We start from the raw sequence: 19,804 nt of genomic DNA on the forward strand, positions 1-19,804 counted from the left end.
CTGTGCCCTGCAAAGTGGACTCTTCTTGCAGCGGAATCTTTTGTTCCTCCCTGGGCCGGTGTTGGATTCTCTGGATACCTGAGGTGACACAAGGAGAAGCAGATGATGTCAACAGTTTATTTGTGGAACCTGGGCCTCCTCTTCAGGGCCAAGGCTCTTCCTCCAAAGGAGGGACACTTATGCCCAGGATGCCTGCTCCCACACGGAGCCTTTCGGCACAAAAGCAAGAAGAAGATTCCAGCTAGTGGGGGCCAATCCACAAGTCATTTCAGGAAAAATGGATATAAATAGAAGCGCCTGGAAGGCTGAATATGTTTTCTGCTGTGGGAAGGTTAAAGTGGAACCCTAAGTCATAGATATTCTGAAAACCAGCATTTAAGAATATACCAGGTGTGGAAACTGGTAAGAGAGACTTGGTTTAATAACATGTGCAGGGAAATTTAGCACCACCAGTGTTCTCCTTCCCTCCATCATCTCCTCCGATGAACCTCTTGATGAAGATCAACAGGAAACTGGGACATATTTTGCAGTTTTGCAGTTGATTTGCAGGGAACCTGGGAGGGTAGACTTACAAATGCTTCTCTGAGGACAGTGCTGGGGGCCCTGGTTGTCAGCAGGGCTGAGGGTGAAGCTGTCGTTCCGTCTGCTGGCAAGCACTGATACTAGCGCAGGATAGAGCGCTCTCGTTGGCAGGCGTGGGAAGAGTAGCCTGGTGATTAAATGCTCTCGTTACAGAGTGAGCGGTGTGACTGTGTTCAGAAGAGCCCATTAATGTTGAGTGTGAGGCTCATCAACAGCCCAATTAAGAGGAAAGGAAGTGAAAATATCAGTGGGTTGTGTTGCTAAAGCTGCCTGGGTTTAGAGCCAAATGGAACTTTTCAGTACGAAGTCGATACGAATCTCTGGTGTGTTTTCATGTCAGGTGCCCTTCTACAGAGGGGGGTAAGTTTTAGAGAATGATTGTTTTGCTTCTTTGGGTACCACCTGCAGAAATGTGTTTATTTTGACTATTTTGTAGAAACCTGGTGAAACAGCCTTGTGTGAGAGAGGATTCTTTGGATGGGGGTTTTCTCATCAGGTGACAATGCCCAGCTTGGAATTGCCACCAGGCTAAAGGTTATAGGCCGTGATACTGGAGCTGAGTGTTGGTTTACAGAACGGCTGTAATGGTTTTGGTGGGCGTCCTTGGGAACGATGGGGCCAACCTTATTCGCATCTGAAAGACAATCCTCAGCAAGGGAGCTTCAAAAACACCTATTATTCCATACTTTCATTTAGAAAATAAATGCTTATTGCCTTGTTAAGCCTTACGCAACTCCTCCTCTAGTTCTGTTTACATGTTATAAAATGAAGGGAACCCACTGCATGGCTCTGCAGAGGACTAGCCCCATTAATCTGTGCTAACGTTTCTGCCTGGAATGTAAGCATCTTGATAACAGGGTGAAGACTCATGGGGCGGGGCAGTTAAGGAGCAGCTCAGGACCACTTTACAGAGGAATAACCCCTTAGCTCGGCAAAGTTGTGTCATCTGTCCAGGGAGGCACTTGCACAGGTGCTGCAAGCACAGTTTGTGTGTGGAAGGAGCCCTGCTACAGTTCCACTTAGCTCCCTTGGTTGTTGATGGAGGTTCAGATGTGTTATTTGATCACGTCTGCTATCTACAAAACAAGCCCATTGTTTACCCAGGAACCCACGTGTGTCTTTTGGGTGGCTCTTCATCTAGCCTTAATGTTGACCATCTCTAGCACTGAGGGTCTTCCGTGGGACCCAGCAATACCCAGAAGCATCTCTGGAAGGCTAATGCAGAGAAAGGAAGGGGTGTGGAAAAGGTTAACGGTGCGGGGAGGGATGCAATGTACAGGAACCTTACAAAGAGGAGAAGGTGGTACAAAGCAGTCAGGAGCAGTTGCCTCAGCTACTGATGTTAAGGATAACTGCAGAAAATCAGTGCTGCTATCTTAAAGAAAGGGAGAACCAAATTTGAGGCAGAGAGTGGGTGTTTTTCAAAGGTGAAAACGAGCCCAAGAGTTTCACAGGATTACCAGGACAAACAGGAATTCTTCTCTGTCTTTGTCAGATCTTCTGCTTCAAAAGTGGAAATCCTGTAGTTAGAGGAGATAGAACACAGGGCAAACTACGTGCTTTTCCACCTCGTTTCTAGAGAGTGATCCTGGGTGTTGGAGACTATTTGAAAGGGAGAGGTGAAGCTGTGGTGAATCCTGAAAACAGCACTTCTCTGTTTTCACAGGGGGCAGATTTATTCGCATCCTGCCTTGACTCAGCACATCAGCCGGATCTTCTGCCCCTGGGCTCTTGAGTCTTAGTATGTTTTCAAGTGAGATATCCACTGAGGGAAACAATTGTCATTTTGTCTGTTGCCAGAATGGGAGTTAAGTATTTTAAAAACATGAACAGTGAAACAGTATCAGATTATACTAAACACATTGTGTTATTTTCGATGATTTTAACTTTTGATCATTTAAACGGTAACTGCAAAGTTTATCGTGATATTATCTAATAGTGGATAAAAGGAGTTTAACTAAAAGAGATCTGATGTAATGATGACAGTAAAGAAGAGAGTTATCTACTGAACTGAAAATGCTTTCTTTAAACACTGTGGGTATCCCTTTCTACCTAAAGATGAGCTGGAGCCCAGTCTGGGCCATCTTCAGCTAGTGCTTTTCATAGGTTCAGTACACATCCTGATGATGTAGGAAATACCAGGTTTCCTTCATCTGCTTTAGGTAATGCGTCTACTCCAACAGGTATCCCTCAACCTGGGCTCTTCATCGGTTGCTGGATGGCTGTGATTGGAGGCACTTCAAAGTGAGGTCAGCTGCCAGCAGGAGCGATTTTATAGTATTATGTGGAGGGTAGAGTATCTAACTGCCCTGTCCCCCTTTGCCAGCAGAGAGGGGGTTCCCGGGACATGGGACTTCCAGTTTTCATACTGGGGAAGTCCTGGGCAAACCAGTATGAGTTGTCACCCTGTGTGAGGTAATGGATTTGACCATAAACTTCAACATTACACTTCAAAATACTAAGCGGTTGAAATTCTGAATGTTCTTGAACTTACTTTACAGTACAGAGTGGACTTGTTCCCCAAATACCCTGTGTCCATGCCTAGCTGACCCCATCAACTCTTGACGCTCTCCTTCTAGAAAAGAGCACCAAAATGGCTCCAGAATGCATCTCATTCCCCTTCGATGGCTCTTTGTTCTTGCAGACTGGGGCGGAGGGCAGCCTGAGAAGACAGGGAAGCCCCTGACCCCACCCCCTTCTTCAACCAAAATGTCATCACTTTTACCTACCAAGACGAAAGCTTCCCAGCTCAGATTTTTAAAAAATAGTACATTTTCAGCACCATGAATGGACCTAGAGATTATCATACTAAGTGAAGTAAATCAGAGAAAGACAAATATCATATGGTATCACTTGTATGTGGAATCTAAAAAAATGATACAATGATAGATCTGTGAGTCTATTTCTGTTTTGTAAGACTCACAGGTATTGAAAACAAACTTACAGTTACCAAAGAGGGAAGGAGGGGGGTGATAAATTAGGAGTTTGGGATTAACATAGACACACTACTATATATAAAATGGATAAACAACAAGGACCTACTATATAGCACAGGGAACTATATTCAATATCTTGTAATAACCTATAATGGAAAAGAATCTGAAATATATATATGTAGGTATGTATACATATGTATAACTGAATCACTTTGCTGTACACCTGAAACTAACACAACATTGTAAATTTTAAAAAAATAATATATTTCCAAGCCAGTGACTAGATGCCCGCATATATCCCTTCTCGCTCCAGTATTTTGTGGTCTTCCATGGAGAACTGCTCATTTTCCAAAGGCTTTGAATGAAATGAATTTAAAGAAAACTGCCTGTTCCAATGGTTCTTATGAGAGAGATACTGACTGTGTGGTCCTTTTATTCTTAGCAATAGTGTTGGAAAAATCAGGTTATGTTTACCCTGTCTGGGGGGCTGGTGAGATTGTGTAGTCTAGAAAATGCTGGAATTATAAATTATTATAAATGTCGACCGGGTGGAGAAATTCGTATATGAAAAAAACTGTAATATACAAGTCAGCCTATAGGTTTTCCCCTAGTTCATTGTCCAAAAATGTATACATTGGCCAAGGAGAATAAACCAAGAAAGTACTTTCACAGAGAAATATAAATACGTTTCACTGTGCTGTTCTTTTGTCAGATGTGTTTTTACATCATCTTTGTTGCTCATCCCAAAAGCCCCAGTTTTGAGTTTATTTATTTCTTGTTGCCTTCATTGTAAATCTCATAGTGCGAACTTGTTTTTCTATTAGATAAATACATTCAAACTGTAATACTTCCTGGTTTTTAGCATTAATCAAATATTTTATGGACGTTCTCTGAGTTATCGTTTATTTTTAGCCTTTTGATGTTTGTTTTCACTAGAATACTGAATTTTGTACAGGGCTGCCTACTTCTTTAGGTATCTGGAGGGCTGATGATAGCAGCATTCACTCAGCTGGAGCCAGAAGCCCTATTTGAATGGGTTGGCTTATTTTATTTATTTATTTTTCAAAATTTTTATTGGGGTATAGCTGATTTACACTGTTGTGTTAGTTTCAAGTATACAGCAAAGTGAATCAGTTATACATATACATACATCCACGCTTTTTTAGATTCTTTTCCCATATAGGTCATTACAGAATACTGTGCTACACAGTAGGTCCTTATTAGTTACCTATTTTATAGATAGTAGTGTGTATATATCAATCCCAATCTCCCAATTAATCCCTCCCCCCGCCCCCTTACCGTTGGTAACCATAAGTTTGTTTTCTACATCTGTAACTCTATTTCTGTTTTGTAGATAAGTTCATTTGTACCCTTTTTTTAGATTCCACATATAAGGGTTATCATATGATATTTGTCTTTCCCTGTCTGACTTAACTTCACTCAGGATGATAATCTCTAGGTCCATCCATGTTGCTGCAAATGGTATGGGTTGGCTTCTTTTAAATGGCAAACCTACTGCCCTCAATGAATAAGAAGTTCCCCTCCTTGAGAGGGAAAAATCACATTGCCTTGGTGTCTCAGGAGTGCAGTTCCATAAATATTATCATGCATCATGGAACACATCTTTATTCAATAGAGCAGATATTGCCAACAAAAATGAAATAATAGAGGAAATAACTTCTAGTGGTTTCCAGCTTTAATTATGAGAAATAAGTGAAAAACAGAGTTTTCAATCAAAGTTTTCTGTACAGTGACGGTTTACTATCTTTCCCTCAATGATGCTTATGCTCTCGGGGGGAAAACAGATAAAATGAATGTTTTGGTTTTGTTTTTTTCTTTTTTTCAGCATTTTCTGCCTTTGGTTTTTGCTTTATAAGGTCAAATGTTACACTTGTCTTTTAGGCCACCCACAGACTTAGCTCTTTGGGTGGGGCTGGGCTCATCACTAGAACAGAGGGAGGGCGGGGGCGGGGGGTGGGTAGGGGGGGTGCTCAAGTTCATGAGTATGGGATGGCCTCATCATGTCAAGACTCACTTTCATGAAATTTCTGCCTTCAGAATGTTTCACTAGAGGCAATACTTTAGAGTGTTGTTATTTTCTAAATCAAGGAGAATTTCCCTTAAAAAGAATCCTTATTTATCACCAGGCTGGGTACTGTCTCTAAACTATCTTGACTGCTTTTTCTAAATACGAAGACATGGAAGAAGTGAAAAATAAACATTACCCACTAAAAAATTATAAGCCCATAACTTGTGACATAGGTAAAAATCATTGTATTATACTGCTTCAGGAGAGTGCCGTGATGTGGGTGGACTGAATAGTTAATGCGGAGGAAGAGTGGTGAGGACTAAAAAATACTTTGTTGGAAGTCAGACTGACAGTCGATTTCTTGGAGGAAATAAGAAACTGAGTTTCGGAACATTTGAGGTGAGGTAACTGTGGAAATTCTCCTCTTTGGAATATACACGTATATTGACATGCATTTAGAACCTACATGTATATATATATATTTTTTTTAATTAATTAATTAATTAATTTTATTTTGGGCTGCATTGGGTCTTCCTTACTGCACGTGGGCTTTCTCTAGTTGCGGCGAGCGGGGGCTACTCTTCGTTGAGGTGTGCGGGCTTCTCATTGCGGTGGCTTCTCTTGTTGCGGAGCACGGGCTCTAGGTGCGTGGGTTTCAGTAGTTGTGGCATGCAGGCTCAGTAGTTGTGGCTCGCGGGCTGTAGAGTGCAGGTTCAGTAGTTGTGGCACACAGGCTTACTCCGCGGCACGTGGGATCTTCCCAGACCAGGGCTCGAACGCATGTTCCCTGCACTGGCAGGCAGATTCTTAACCACTGCACCACCAGGGAAGTCCCTAGAATCTACCTGTATATTGAAGTGCATTTAGGACATATGCATATTCACAAACATTTAGAATATGTATGTCTGGATTTGGGGAATACAGGCTGGACTGCAGCCATCAATGTATAGGTGCGTTCTTTTTTTTTTTTTAACATCTTTATTGGAGTATAATTGTTTTACAATGGTGTGTTAGTTTCTGCTTTATAACAAAGTGAATCAGTTATACATATACATATATCCCCATATCTCCTCCCTCTTGCGCCTCCCTCCCACCCTTCCTATCCCACCACTCTAGGTGGTCACAAAGCATATAGGTGTGTTCATCAGCTTTTTCTGTTCACGATATTCTCAGTGCCCCTAGGCCAAAAGAAATACCTAACAGCTCTGTTCATTTAGGCAGTAGAGTCCATACAACTTAATTAGAATTTATGTCCTAACAATTTAGTGGCCAATTGAAAATATAATTGTACACATTGAAAGGAAATACATATATCTTTTTCATTCTTAAGTGATGGTTAATTTTATGTGCCAACTTGGCTTGGCCATAGTATCCATGTGTTTATTTGGTCAAGCACCAGTCTGGATGCTGCTGTGAAGGTCATTTTTGTATGAGATTAACGTTTGAATCGGTAGGCCTTCAGAAAAGCAGATTACTCTTCATAATGCGGGTGGGCCTCATCCAGTCTCCCTGAGGCCTTAAGGGAACAGCCAGGATCTCGGGAGGAAGAGGGAATTCTGCCTCCAGACTGCCTTCAACACAGTGGTTTTTTAAAATTAATTTATTTATTTTATTATTTATTCTTGGCTGTGTTGGGTCTTTGTTTCTGTGTGAGGGCTTTCTCTAGTTGCAGCAAGCGGGGGCCACTCTTCATCGCGGTGCGCGGGCCTCTCACTATCGCAGCCTCTCTCGTTGCAGAGCACAGGCTCCAGACGCACAGGCTCAGTAGTTGTGGTGCATGGGCTTAGTTGCTCCGCAGCATGTGGGATCTTCCCAGACCAGGGCTCGAACCCGTGTCCCCTGCATTAGCAGGCAGACTCTCAACCACTGCGCCACCAGGGAAGCCCCAGACTGTCTTCAGACTCAGCTGTGTCACCAGCTCTTCACGACGTCCCCAGCCTGCTGGCCTGCCTTGCAGACTTGGGACTTGCTCACCCCTACAAGGGCATGAACCAATTCCTAAAATCAATCTCTTTCTCTCTGTACACACATACATACACACACACACACACACACACACACACACACACACACACACACACACACACACACACACACACACACACACACACACATTCTACTGGTCTGTTTCTCCGGAGAAAACTTAGCAATGGGATGTGTGTACCGTTGGATACTGCACAGCTTCTCAAGCATTGGAAACAGATGGGACACCGTTTCTTGTTCCACCTTGATTTTTGTACAGATCTTGCTTTTTATCACAACTACTTCTCAGGACCCCACTTTGCAAAGATGACATCATCCAAGGGAATGTAAGTGATCTCATGTTGAAACCGGGAGCTACCTCAAGCTCATATTTTGCACAGTGTTCAACAAGGGTTGAATATGGCTGTGTTTCCCTCCGAAATATAATGCATCCCACAGCGCATCTGTGCACTGGCTGTGACGTCAGGGCAGCTGCGCGCACGGTTTGGGAACTGCAGGTACCAGTGTGGCAGTAGTCATGGGGATGAGATTAGCTCACACAGAGAGCAGAGATGAGCCCCAGAAAACACCTGCAAGGAAGAGGCAGTAGCAGAGGAGCTTTTGAGAGGAGAGTCTAAAGAGAGACTCGAGACACAGGAAAAAATTCATACGCTCTCTGAACAGAGCAAGGGAAATATGATCCCAGCTAAGAAATGAATCCAGGCGTAGGACGGAAGGCAGGAGGAAATATTCTCTGATTCTTACGCGGTTGGGGAGTTAGGGTGATGGGGCTGTGGTAGTGTTTTCACCTTTTTCTCTCTTTTCCAACATTTTTTCACATGTGTGTCTTCATTGTATAATGAAAAAAGAGATGTTTACAACCATAAAAAAAAAAAATGCTTTCTAGCTTTCCTATTACTCAACATACCCAGTCTTCTTTTTTTTTCCTTTTATTCTGTTCAGTTCCAGCATTCAGCTGCGTGTGTGTGTGTGTTCGTGTTCGGGGTGAGGGGGTGGGCAGGAATAGGTAGGAGGAGATAGTTAAATAAGGACGTAACAGAAAAAAACTTCGAGGTTTGCTTTCCTTCATGAAACATTCAGTAGAATTGGGGAGGTAAGATGTGAAGCAGGTTCACAGAAGTCCATACAAGGAAGCCACAGATAGAAGCCAAGGCCACGTGCACTAGAGCAGGAGGTGGAAGGCGGGCAGGGCTGGAGCAGGCCCTGGGGAGGGCGTGAGAATCGTACAGGTGAGTAGAGCTGGGAGGAACGCCCTGGCTGAGCCTTAGCACTGCACTTGGGCAAGACCCCAGCACGGGGCCTGACGGATGGTCTGGGGCCCTGCTTTAATTCAAAGCCGTAGTTTTCCCAAGCCAGCATAAAAGCCATCCGTCTTTGCCAAAGCACTTTAAGTTTCTTGGCATTTATTGAAATTAATTTACCTGCAAGAAAATTCATGTATCTAGCTTTGTGAAGTATACATTCAGGGAAGTTTTTCTTTGCATTAGCTAAAGCCCATATTACTGATACAATAATGTGACACAACAGAAAGGTGATATAATTAAGCATATAAAACTCCAGATTTTTTTGGAATTACTATCATCTTGACACTGGTTGTTTCATCAGGTAAAAGTAGTGATTCCAAGAGTTATGTGGCTGGAACCAGTGGGCTTATTTTGCATATAATATGAAACTATTTGGCATCTATTTTTATTTTGAGGAAAGAATAAAGCACAAGAAAGCATCCTGTTCCAAGTCTCCAAGAAGGTTGTGATTTTAATTACACACCACAGAAAATGCAAAGAAATTTGTAATTACACTTCATGCATAGAGCTCTGTAGAGGAAAAATAAATTGGTACCCATCTACCCCAAATCCATAAATCAGACATAGAATGGCTAATCACAGATATGAATTGTATAAATTGTATGCTTGGTGCTGATTACTTTCTCCTCAGTCTGTTGTGGGCAATAAAGAATTTAGCTCTTAGGCTGGCTGTGCTGCTTTTGAAGTGTGACTCAAAAGCAAAAGTTCATTTTAAATTCTCTTAATCCTGGTTTACACTTTTCATTCCTTTTTGGTTGAAGTATTATCTTCAGGAGGCCCATATTAAACTGTAAGTACCAACTTGGGCTGTTTTCAGAGTTAATAGGATGGAAATGGTTCTAACGGGCCCAGCACTGGTTTTGCACATTCTCATTCTCATCCCAGACATCCCGGAACATCTTAAAAACTACAGAATAAATGATGCAGCTGCTAGGAAAACAGTGTGGTAGTTCCTCAAAAAAAAAGTTACAAACAGAATTACCATATGACCCCACAATTCAACTTCATGGTGTGTACTCAATAGAATTGAAAGCTGGGACTCAAAGAGATTTTTGTACACCCGTGTTCATGGGAGGATTATTCATGACAGCCAAGAGGTAGAAGCAACCCATGTGTTTACCAGTGGAAGAATGCATACACAAAAGGTGGTCTGCACATACAATGGAATATTATTCAGCCTTAAAAAGTAAGGAAATCCTGTTACATGCTTCAACGTGGATGAACCTTCAGGACATTATGCTAAGTGAACTAACTCAGTCATGAAAGGACAAATAAGATTCCACTTTTATGAGGTACCTAGAGTAGTGAAATGCTTAGAGGCAGAAAGTAGAATGATGAGTGATTATTAAATGGGTACAGAGTTTCAGTTTTGCAACATGGAAAGAGCTCTGGAGATGGATGGTGGTGATAGTTGCACAGCAACGTGAATATACTTAATGCCACCGAACCATACACTTAAAAATGGTTAAGACAGTAATTTTATATTATGTTTATTTTACCATCATTGAAAAACCAAAACCAAAAACGACAGAGGAGTGAGCTCCACCACAGAAATTCAGTTTCGGTTAGTCTGCAGCAGGGGCCGAGGTGCAGTGATTCGGGTCTAAGGTGTGGCTGGTCTCTGGAGTGGTGAGGCCTGAGTGGTACAGCCAGCAGTGGGAAGCCCACGCCGCCCTATGATGGGAGGGGAAGGAGAGAATGGAGCGCACCGGGCAGGGAGACCCCTGCAAAGGAGACCCTGCCTTGGCCAAGGAGTTAGTCCAGTGAGCGGAATTTCAGGCATTTTGGAATAATTTGTGCACATGGGTCAGAAGGGTCTTTCAGTCACATCTGAGCTACTGTCGTTCAAAGCATGCAGAGTGGGTGGGTGGATGTCTGTCACGCCTCCAAGAAGCATCAGCTCTGCCCTGGGTCTCGCCTCACTGGCTGCTCAGGTGAGAATCTGGAGAATAGTGTATACGCATCTGCTCAGAGTGAAGCAGAGGTAGAAGGGAGGCCCAGAATGAACAGACCACGCTACGGACCAGCGACTCGTGACTGAATAAAACAACTTTTTTAGATGCTTCAGAGAGAGATGAGGTGATGTGCCTTACGAGTGGTCCTTCCCTCTTTCATTTGTGAGGACATGAACCTGGGGTCACACCTTTGTTTCCTCATGAGCCTGGCCTTCTCCTGGTGCAGAAGCACTTTACTGAACGTCTGATTAATGGAGTGACACGTGCATCCATTCAATTAATACACGTGCTCAGGGAGTTTCATGCGTGCTGCAGCGGCTCACCAAATAAGACGAACCAGAGTTCAATTGAATCAGTGCTTCCATGCCAGGAGAAATCTCTGACAAGGCTGCATTTCTCCTTTGCCAGAGAATTTTATGGCAATCAATAATAGCTAGCCCTGGTGTCCCTGCCGAAGCTCTTTATTGAATACAATTCATTTTAAGTGACCTTTGCTTTTCTGGAACAGTTCTTTATTTGTGAAGTGCAGATTGCAAACAGCCTAATCAGCCCTCTGGCTTTTGGTTATTAGCATTCCATCTGCTTTATAATGCCATTTAAAAACCAGCTGTGCTAGGGAAGAAAAAAGTATTGACTGAATCTTTTTCTCTGGAAGAAAAATTCGTGTGACATTAAGATTGCCAAATGGCAATGTCTTCTTTTGGGGGTGTGTGTGTGTGTGTGTGTGTGTGTGTGTTTGTTTGTATGAGTGACTTAAGGTGTTTGTCATATTTCTTCTTAAAGGACCAGAGTTCATGTGCCCTAGTTAATGTTAGAATTATGAACAAAAATGTTTCTAGAAACCAAAGGAGGAATAATAATTTAAATAATAAAATGTTGTAAGTAATTTTATTATAAATGATACCATGTTACAAAGTTAAGTATTAGATCTTGGGCTGAGGAGCCAATGTAAACATGGAGAAGAAAATACGGATGAACGGTTGAATGCAGGGTGGGAGTATTATGAAGAATTCTTGGATTTTTCGTCCCAGGGTGTGGCTCATTAGTTGTTTATTTTGTAGTTCTGCTTCTTCAGTACTCTTTGTGTCTTAGACCGTACTTTTTTAAAAGGTGATGTTGATACTTGTTTATATGCTGGTCTTGTCAAGTCCTGCAAACTTGTACTGCTGCTGTGCTAATTGCTTGGATAGAAGCCTAAAATCATCATGTGTGTTCATAATGATGCTTATACCTGCTTTTATTCAGAGACTGCTTGAAAGAACCTTGCCTTCCTGGATTGATCATGGCTTGACCCTCCTTCGCCCCCCCCCCCAGATACTTGAGCTGGGGAAGGTATAAGCTGGTGATCATCAAGGTGCTGGTCGGGTGCCACCATCTCAACTTGAAATAATCCTAGAAATTCTCATTTCTGTTTATCAAGGAACAATGCCAAAGTCACCTGGAAATGAGCAGTAAATTGAGGCTCAGTTTTCTGACTGGTCTTCATTCTCTCAACATTCCCTCATTACAGGCGTGTGGGACCATGATTTGCAAGTTCTCTGAAGGTAGAGTCTTGCCTTTGGGATTTTCTTTTCCTTTTCAGGTTTGGAGCTTAGCTCTTTGATTGCAGGGAGGAAAACTCGGACAGGCTATGGCAGTTCAGCTCTGTCCGCTGGCATCAGTTCCTGGAGTTATGGATAAATTGGGAATTATTAGGGGGGGGGTATATGGAAGTGCGATGAGATGAGAAAGAAAGGTGTGTTTGGTCCCTGGGTGAGCATCTAAGAATGAGAGTGGGAGGGTCACCCTGGACTCAGCCCTTCACCTTACAGATGAGACCCCGGAGAGAACACAGGGTTCTCGACCAAGCTCCCAGATAGTTAATGGCAACTCAGCCACCAAACCCCTTACTGACTACATTTTACACCACAGTATGGATGGATCCTCTTATACCTCTCAGACAAGACTAATTACAAGCAGCCAGTTGATCCTATAATGCACCGATTGGTCTGGTCTGGCTATAAGATGAGAGAAGATTATGCTGTTGATGCAGAGTGAGGGAAACAATGATGTAATGGGGCAGAAGCTTTGGTCTGCACGTGGATCTGAGTGGACATGGATGGGCATGTATGTACACTTTGGCGTGGTGATGAAGAAAAGGCAGAAATCTGTTAATTTGCTAGTTTCTCTCCTAAATTCAATTTCAGTATTTTGTAGTCTTTCTATCCCGTGCTCTTTTCTCGTGTGGGTTTGTGTTCTTTGAGTTATGTTTTCTGGGACTGGATTTGGGGTTCTTGTTCTTCAAATCCAGGGTTCTAGAATTATTTGAGCTTACAGGTGGGAAAGTATGCACTGGTTAAGTCACTTGTCCACTCTAGTTGGTTGCATTGATGGTTTACAGTTGTGGGTCTGTCGGTGACAAGGGTGGGTTACTGCCACCTCCCTCCTCAATACTCTTTTAGGTTACTCATGGGTCCATTGCATAACTTGTTAGACAAAATGGGCATGTTATTGAAAAATTGGCTCAAAATTCTACTCATCCTTTTGATAACAAAAAGAGTTTATCCTGAACATTATTCCCTACATTGGAATTCAGAGGAGATGGCATAAGGATGATTCTCGGATATGCCCTTCTCCCCCTTGTCCCTTGTGTGCAGTACCGGTCTTCTGCCTCTTTCTTTCGTAAGTTGTGCGCTGTAGCCTCTAGTCTCCTTTTCATACACGCTATGTATGTTAGCATCTTTCAGGATTGTCTCTCTACCAGGCATCCCCCGGAGGACAGGCAGGTCCAGATCCCCGGCCTGCTCAGGAGGTTTCTAAGAGAACACCATTGTTGCTTTTTCCTAGACCCACCAACCCAGAATGAACAGAGGGTACCATTCCCAGCCACCTCAGGAACTTATCCTGCCTCCTTCTCAGAAGTTTTACCCACCATGGCATCCATGCATTTGAGAGAGGAGCCACTCTCTCTAAATGACCCCTCCGATGAATTTGTAAGGAGAAACCTCCTTTGGGAATGCCAAGTAATTACACTCAGATTTTTGTTTTAAATTTTGTTCATACTGTATGTAGTCTTGTTCTGTTTATGTGTTACATTATCAATGAAATAGCATATTCTCCAGCTAAGTAATTTCCAGAAAATTGCTAGGTGTTCATGTACTTAGAGCTACTCAGCTAAAGGATAGGTCATCTTCATAAGAGCTAAAATGTTTTGGTTTCACTTCATCAAATATATATATAACTATTGCAAATAGTTAGGTTGAACCTGTATTGATTTGCCAGGCTGGTGCAATGGCAGAAGAGAGTGTCAAGGCAGATGAAGATTACTGGCAAGGAATTGATCATAAAGTTGGACCACAGACTCTAAACTGGGTGTGGTGAAGTGGACAGTGGATTGGGATTGAAGGATAAGATCCATGTGGGTCAAGGAATCGTTGGAAAGTGTTTTCGATGGTTTAATCATTATGCCTTCAATTTGTTATGACTGTGCATTGTTTAAACTATGCCCTGTGTGGCCAACTGTCCTGAAGTTGCTTGGTGGGGTAGTTGGTGGGGAGGATGGATGTCCATAGGTCCAATAGCCAAACTTTCATATCAGGAAAAAACTAGGGAGCATGGTTTTTATTTAAACGACTATGTTAGCAATTTGAAAGATGATAAAAGTGGGGTTTTTTTGTTTATCAGCCTTTATTCAGTTTGAGGTTAGTAATTTTTTTAAAGCTCAGCTATTTTAAAAATAGCTGTCCCTTTTTATTTTTTATTTTTATTTATTTATTTATTTATTTATTTTTGTCTGCGTTGGGTCTTCGTTGCTGCGCACGGGCTTTCTCTAGTTGCGGCGAGCGGGGGCTACTCTTTGTTGCGGTGCGCGGGCTTCTCATTGCAGTGGCTACTCTTGTTGTGGAGCACGGGCTCTAGGCGCATGGGCTTCAGTAGTTGTGGCTCTCAGGCTTAGTTGCTCTGCAGCATGTGGGATCTTCCCGGACCAGGGCTCAAACCCATGTCCCGTCCCCTGCATTGGCAGGCAGATTGTTAACCACTGCGCCACCAGGGGAGCCCCTGTCCCTTTTTAAAATTTCTTTTTTACTTATTTGAAGAGTAAATCACAAGTAAAAGTGAGAATTAATATTTAGTCCTCTGGAAATAATTTTTTTTAAGTAAATCATGTCCATTATGGAAATTCAAAAAGTTCAAAAAGCATTTTAAAAAATCCTGTCCTACAGATAGACAGAAATGTCTTTCTATTTTTTGGGCATATTTTTAAGATAGTAGTTTTTATTACCTAATGTCTTGTCATTTTATTTTTAATGGCTGTAAGATATTTGTGTTAATTTTTAAAATATATGAAATTATTATTGTTATTAGACATTGAAATCTTTTCACATACATGTATGATATGATAAATGACTCATCATTGAGCCCCAGAAAGGGACTATCTTAAGTTGTAAATATACCAATTAAAGGGGCTGCGACCTTACCTGCTAAGGCCTTGCTGGGAGCAGTGTTTCTATTTCAGCAAGTTCTAGGACTGTCTGGAAGAAAGTACCACTATGAAGACTTTGGATACCTGTGAAAGTAAAGGGACCTTACTTTATACCCAGTTTTTACTTCTTTATCTTTTCCATCAAGCTCTTTCATCACTAGAGTACCTGTTGGTTGATGCTATTAGATGTTATAAGTTGTAAAGTTTCCTTCCTATAGGCTGTCATCTTACATATCTCCAGGATCTTGAAATTGACATCTTACAGGAGAAAACCTTAAATCGCAAAAATTCTACTTGCTTCCTCTACCCAGTCCCCCACTAAGAATTAAAAAGAGTGCTATTTTTAAAATTTTGATGGTGGAATACTTTGGTCTAGCTCATGCAATGCAAATATTTGTGATACCCTAGTTTGAGAAAAACAGACAAAAGCTCTTTATAACACAGGCATTGTACTTATCGAATTCATTTTTTCCAGCGTGCTCTAACATTTCTCAAATGTAAAGGTGTGAAGGGCATGGTTACCAAAAACAAATAGATGTGATCGGTACTGTGTTATTAAATGTCATGCTTCTTGATTTGTCGGTCATGTATTATCTCAAACAAAAATGGATTATCCTACTCATGCTTTTGCACTTTCTCAACTGGGCTATCCATGAACTGGTTTGTGGCATTCTTATTTTGCAATGAGGAATGAAAATATAAATTGCTTTGGTTCCTTTCCCAATTATATGAATTAATACTGGTTCTGAAAATTCTTATATATAAGAAAGGTACAGTTGAAGTAGAAGGGTGTTTTGTTGGTAACGAGGGAAGAGAGTGATGGAACAGCTGATGGTTTGTAAATGATGCTTAATAATTTAAGCAGAGTAAGGTGGTAAATTCTTGTCCACATTGGAAATGTTTTGTGCATACCACTTTTAGATTTCCTTTCATTGGATTATACTGGTTTCTTGGCATTTTCAAAAGAGAGCATAAATGTTTGGTTTTTGTTTTCTGGAAAATGAAAAGTGCAAAGTCATTGCACTTATATTAGAAAGGGTGCAAACTAGTTGTAGTCTTCTAAATTGGTTTCACTTCTCCTTTGGTAAGAACTAGACTGAGTATTGTCAGCATTTTATTTATTTATTTATTTTATAGCTACTTTTATTTTTATTTATTTTATTTTTTTATTTTTGGCTGTGCTGGGTCTTCGGTTCGTGCGAGGGCTTTCTCTAGTTGCGGCAAGTGGGGGCCACTCTTCATCGCGGTGCGGGGACCGCTCTTCATCGCGGTGCGCGGGCCTTTCACTATCACGGCCCCTCCCGTTGCGGGGCACAGGCTCCAGACGCTCAGGCTCAGTAGTTGTGGCTCACGGGCCCAGCCGCTCCGCGGCATGTGGGATCTTCCCAGACCAGGGCTCGAACCCGTGTCCCCTGCATTAGCAGGCAGACTCTCAACCACTGCGCCACCAGGGAAGCCCTGTCAGCATTTTAGAAAACCTTTCCATGAGTGTTGCCTTCAGAAGGCAAAGTAAGATGCCAAATAACAGATGTTTCAGAAATGTTAGTTCAACAGGCTAGCATCACTGTGGTACCCAATTTTGACATATCAAGAAAGTGAGATGTTCAACAGTCTTTCCCAAAATGTGACTACCTCTGTGATTTTTAGTGTATTTCTGCTCTTTTATTAACTGGTATAAAATCCCCTTTCATTATAAATTTAAGGTAATTGCTCATTGAGTCCTCCATACTTTCCACATTATTATGTATTAATATCTCTCAAATACCCTTTGTTTTTATTCCCATTTCACTGATGAAGAAATAGAGGCAAAGAGGATATATGTAACTTTTCTGGGATCACAGCTAACAAATGGCAGAGCCAGGATTGAAATTCTAGATGTAGAGAGTGTAATCTTAAATCTGTGTATTGTATTTTTTTCAGTTGCAGGATTCTGGGACCTAATGTGCTCTGTCTACTACATGCTATAGTGGTACACTCTGTTCTGGAATGTTAGTCATCTTTGTGTGTGACCTTGTGACTCTGATTGGGATCCAAACTGGGCCACTGAGCAGTCAAACAGCTCTATTAACAGAGATGGCAATGTCCTTATTTTTTATTTACTAAGAATAAATTAGTAATTGATATGTTGTTTTCAAATTTCCATGACTGTATCCCTCTTCTCCTCTTTATATCTACAAAATGTCCTAGGAACAACATAAATAATATATAGCTTTATCTTTTTATTTTTGAGACCCACACTTATATCTCTATTCATAGCTTGTCTTAGGATCCATGCAATTCTATGCACTGAACTGGTCACCATAGATATCACCGTGTAAGCTGGGATCCCAGTTTTATTAACTGAATTTGCAACATGGGATATGAAATCACTGTCCTTCTGTATGTATCTTTCCAAGTTTCAAAACTAATGGCATTTTTTGATAGGGTTCACTAGTAGCATTGTTATGATTTACACGATATTACATTTATACTCTCTATCCCTTTGTGCCTGTTACTCAGAGGAAAATAAGAATTCTTTTACACTTAAGTAATGAAAAAAATATCTTCTGTGGGTAAGACCCCATAGAGTATTCCCCTTGCTCCAGAGCCAAAGGAGAGAGGTAAATTGCCTTACGGTGTAAGTACATCTCTCGTCCTTTTACTGACCTGAGGGGGCAGCGATCCAATGTCCCCTCTGATGGAGCACATCAGTGAGAAGTTGAGTGTGAACACTCCTGTATTTAGTAAACCAGACGTTATTTAACTTCTCTGAGCCTTCATCTTCTCACCTGTTAACTAGGATCAAGAATACTTATCTTGGGACTTCCCTGGCTGTCCAATGATTAAGACTCCATGCTCCCAATGCAGGGACATGGATTCGGCCCCTGGTCAGGGAACTAAGATCCATGCTGCGTGGCACGGCCAAATAAAAAAAAAAAAAAGAATGCTTATCTTACTGGCTTTATTGACATTTAAGTATTTCATATAATGTGCTTAGTACTGTGCCTCTCTCCTAATGTAGGCATTTAGTAAGGAGTAGTTACTTGATTTTTAAAAAATATTTATTCATTTATTATTTATTCTCTGGCTGCGCTGGGTGTTAGTCGCGGCACAAAGGATCTTAGTTGCGGCAGGCGGACTCTTAGTTGCAGCATGCATGCAGGATCTAGTTCCCTGACCAGGGATCAAACCCAGGCTCCCTGCATTGGGAGCTCAGAGTCCTACCCAGTGGACCACCAGGGAAGTCCCGTCACTTGATTATTGATTATTAGTAGGCTACCAAAAGGAACTAGAGCAGGTTTGGAGAATCAGTCATTAGCAAAGAAATCATAATGGAAAATGCACTTAGGCAAATGCACTAAGCCAAGTAAGTAGTGTTTCATGGGTTTGCCTAAAACATAGGAAATATAAAAAATAAAAGGAAAAATAGGGATAAAGGAATCTCTCCTGTTGACTTAAGGCCTTGTTTGACTTGTCTCATGTGTAATTTACGTTTAAGACTCCAAAGTGTGGACTGTTTAAGAATAGGTAGGAACTTGCAAAGTAAGACTGTGTTACCCTTTGCACAATTCTTTGGGTGACTTAAGAGGGCATAAAATGAGGTCATCAGACAGAAAGGTTGTAGTTTCCAAAGAAACACTTTAGAAAAAGCAAAGGGAACCCTTTCAAGGAATTTTGATGCCGATCTCTCATTTAAGAGAAGAGGTGGACAGGCTTTCTGAACCTCTGAGCAAGTCATAGATCTGGACGGTGTCAGGGATCTCCTTGCCCTCGTCTGCCTTATAGAGCCAAATCAACTCCTAGAGAAACAGGGTGGTCATTCTGGAGAAGAAAGAAGAAAAATCAAACAGGATGACTGGCCTGTTTGAAATTAACTATTACAAACGTAGGAATTAGATGAGTGTCTAATTGTGAAAGATGTTAGTATTTCTTAGGATCTTCAATGGCTAAATGTCAGCAGTATTACTAAAGTTGAATTTGTGAAAGAGGATTTCAGGTATTTACGAGGAAACTCTCACTTACAGAGATTGAATAGAAAAAGACAGGAGAATCCCAGTGGTCCTGACGGACCGCTTTAATGAAATTCGGTTACAGGAAACAATGAGAGGCCAGTCCAACGAAGGTAGGGAAGGTAGGAGGAAACCCAACAGGGTGAACAAAGAGCTGCTTGAATAGCTGAGACTTGATCAGGAATGCTGCCACAAAGCAGGGGGTTGGCAAAGGGCCAAGGAGGAGTACAAAGAAACAGCAACAGAGTGAAGCAGGCAAAGCTCTTGCAGGAAATGAGAAGCAACTTTCAGAACACATCAAGGAAAACCTTCTTTAAATACATCAGAAGCAACAAGACAGGGAAATGTCGTTTCTCTGTTTGGTGGAGGGAGTTGATTTTAAATGACAGTAATAGGTCAAGTTGTCTACCTTCCCTCCCGCCCCGCCCCACCCCCCCCAAAAAAAACACAACTTCTTTGTTTTAAAAGAGTCTGATAGTATTGGCTGGGAGTGGAGGGAGGCAACAGTATTAGAAGAGCTGGGGGAAGGCTGTTTTAGCAGACTGCTTATATTAAAATCTGTAG

At 41.8% G+C, this 19,804-nt stretch overlaps 1 protein-coding gene across 30 annotated transcripts in view; it reads left to right on the forward strand.

Annotated features, from left to right (window-relative positions):
- The window catches only part of KIAA1217, a 498,998-nt gene that overhangs the window by 260,982 nt on the left and 218,212 nt on the right, over positions 1–19,804 (forward strand). The window lies entirely within an intron of this gene.

The sequence above is a fragment of the Balaenoptera borealis genome (assembly GCF_965194805.1).
Source record: "Balaenoptera borealis genome assembly, chromosome: 3".
Lineage (NCBI taxonomy): Eukaryota > Metazoa > Chordata > Mammalia > Artiodactyla > Balaenopteridae > Balaenoptera > Balaenoptera borealis.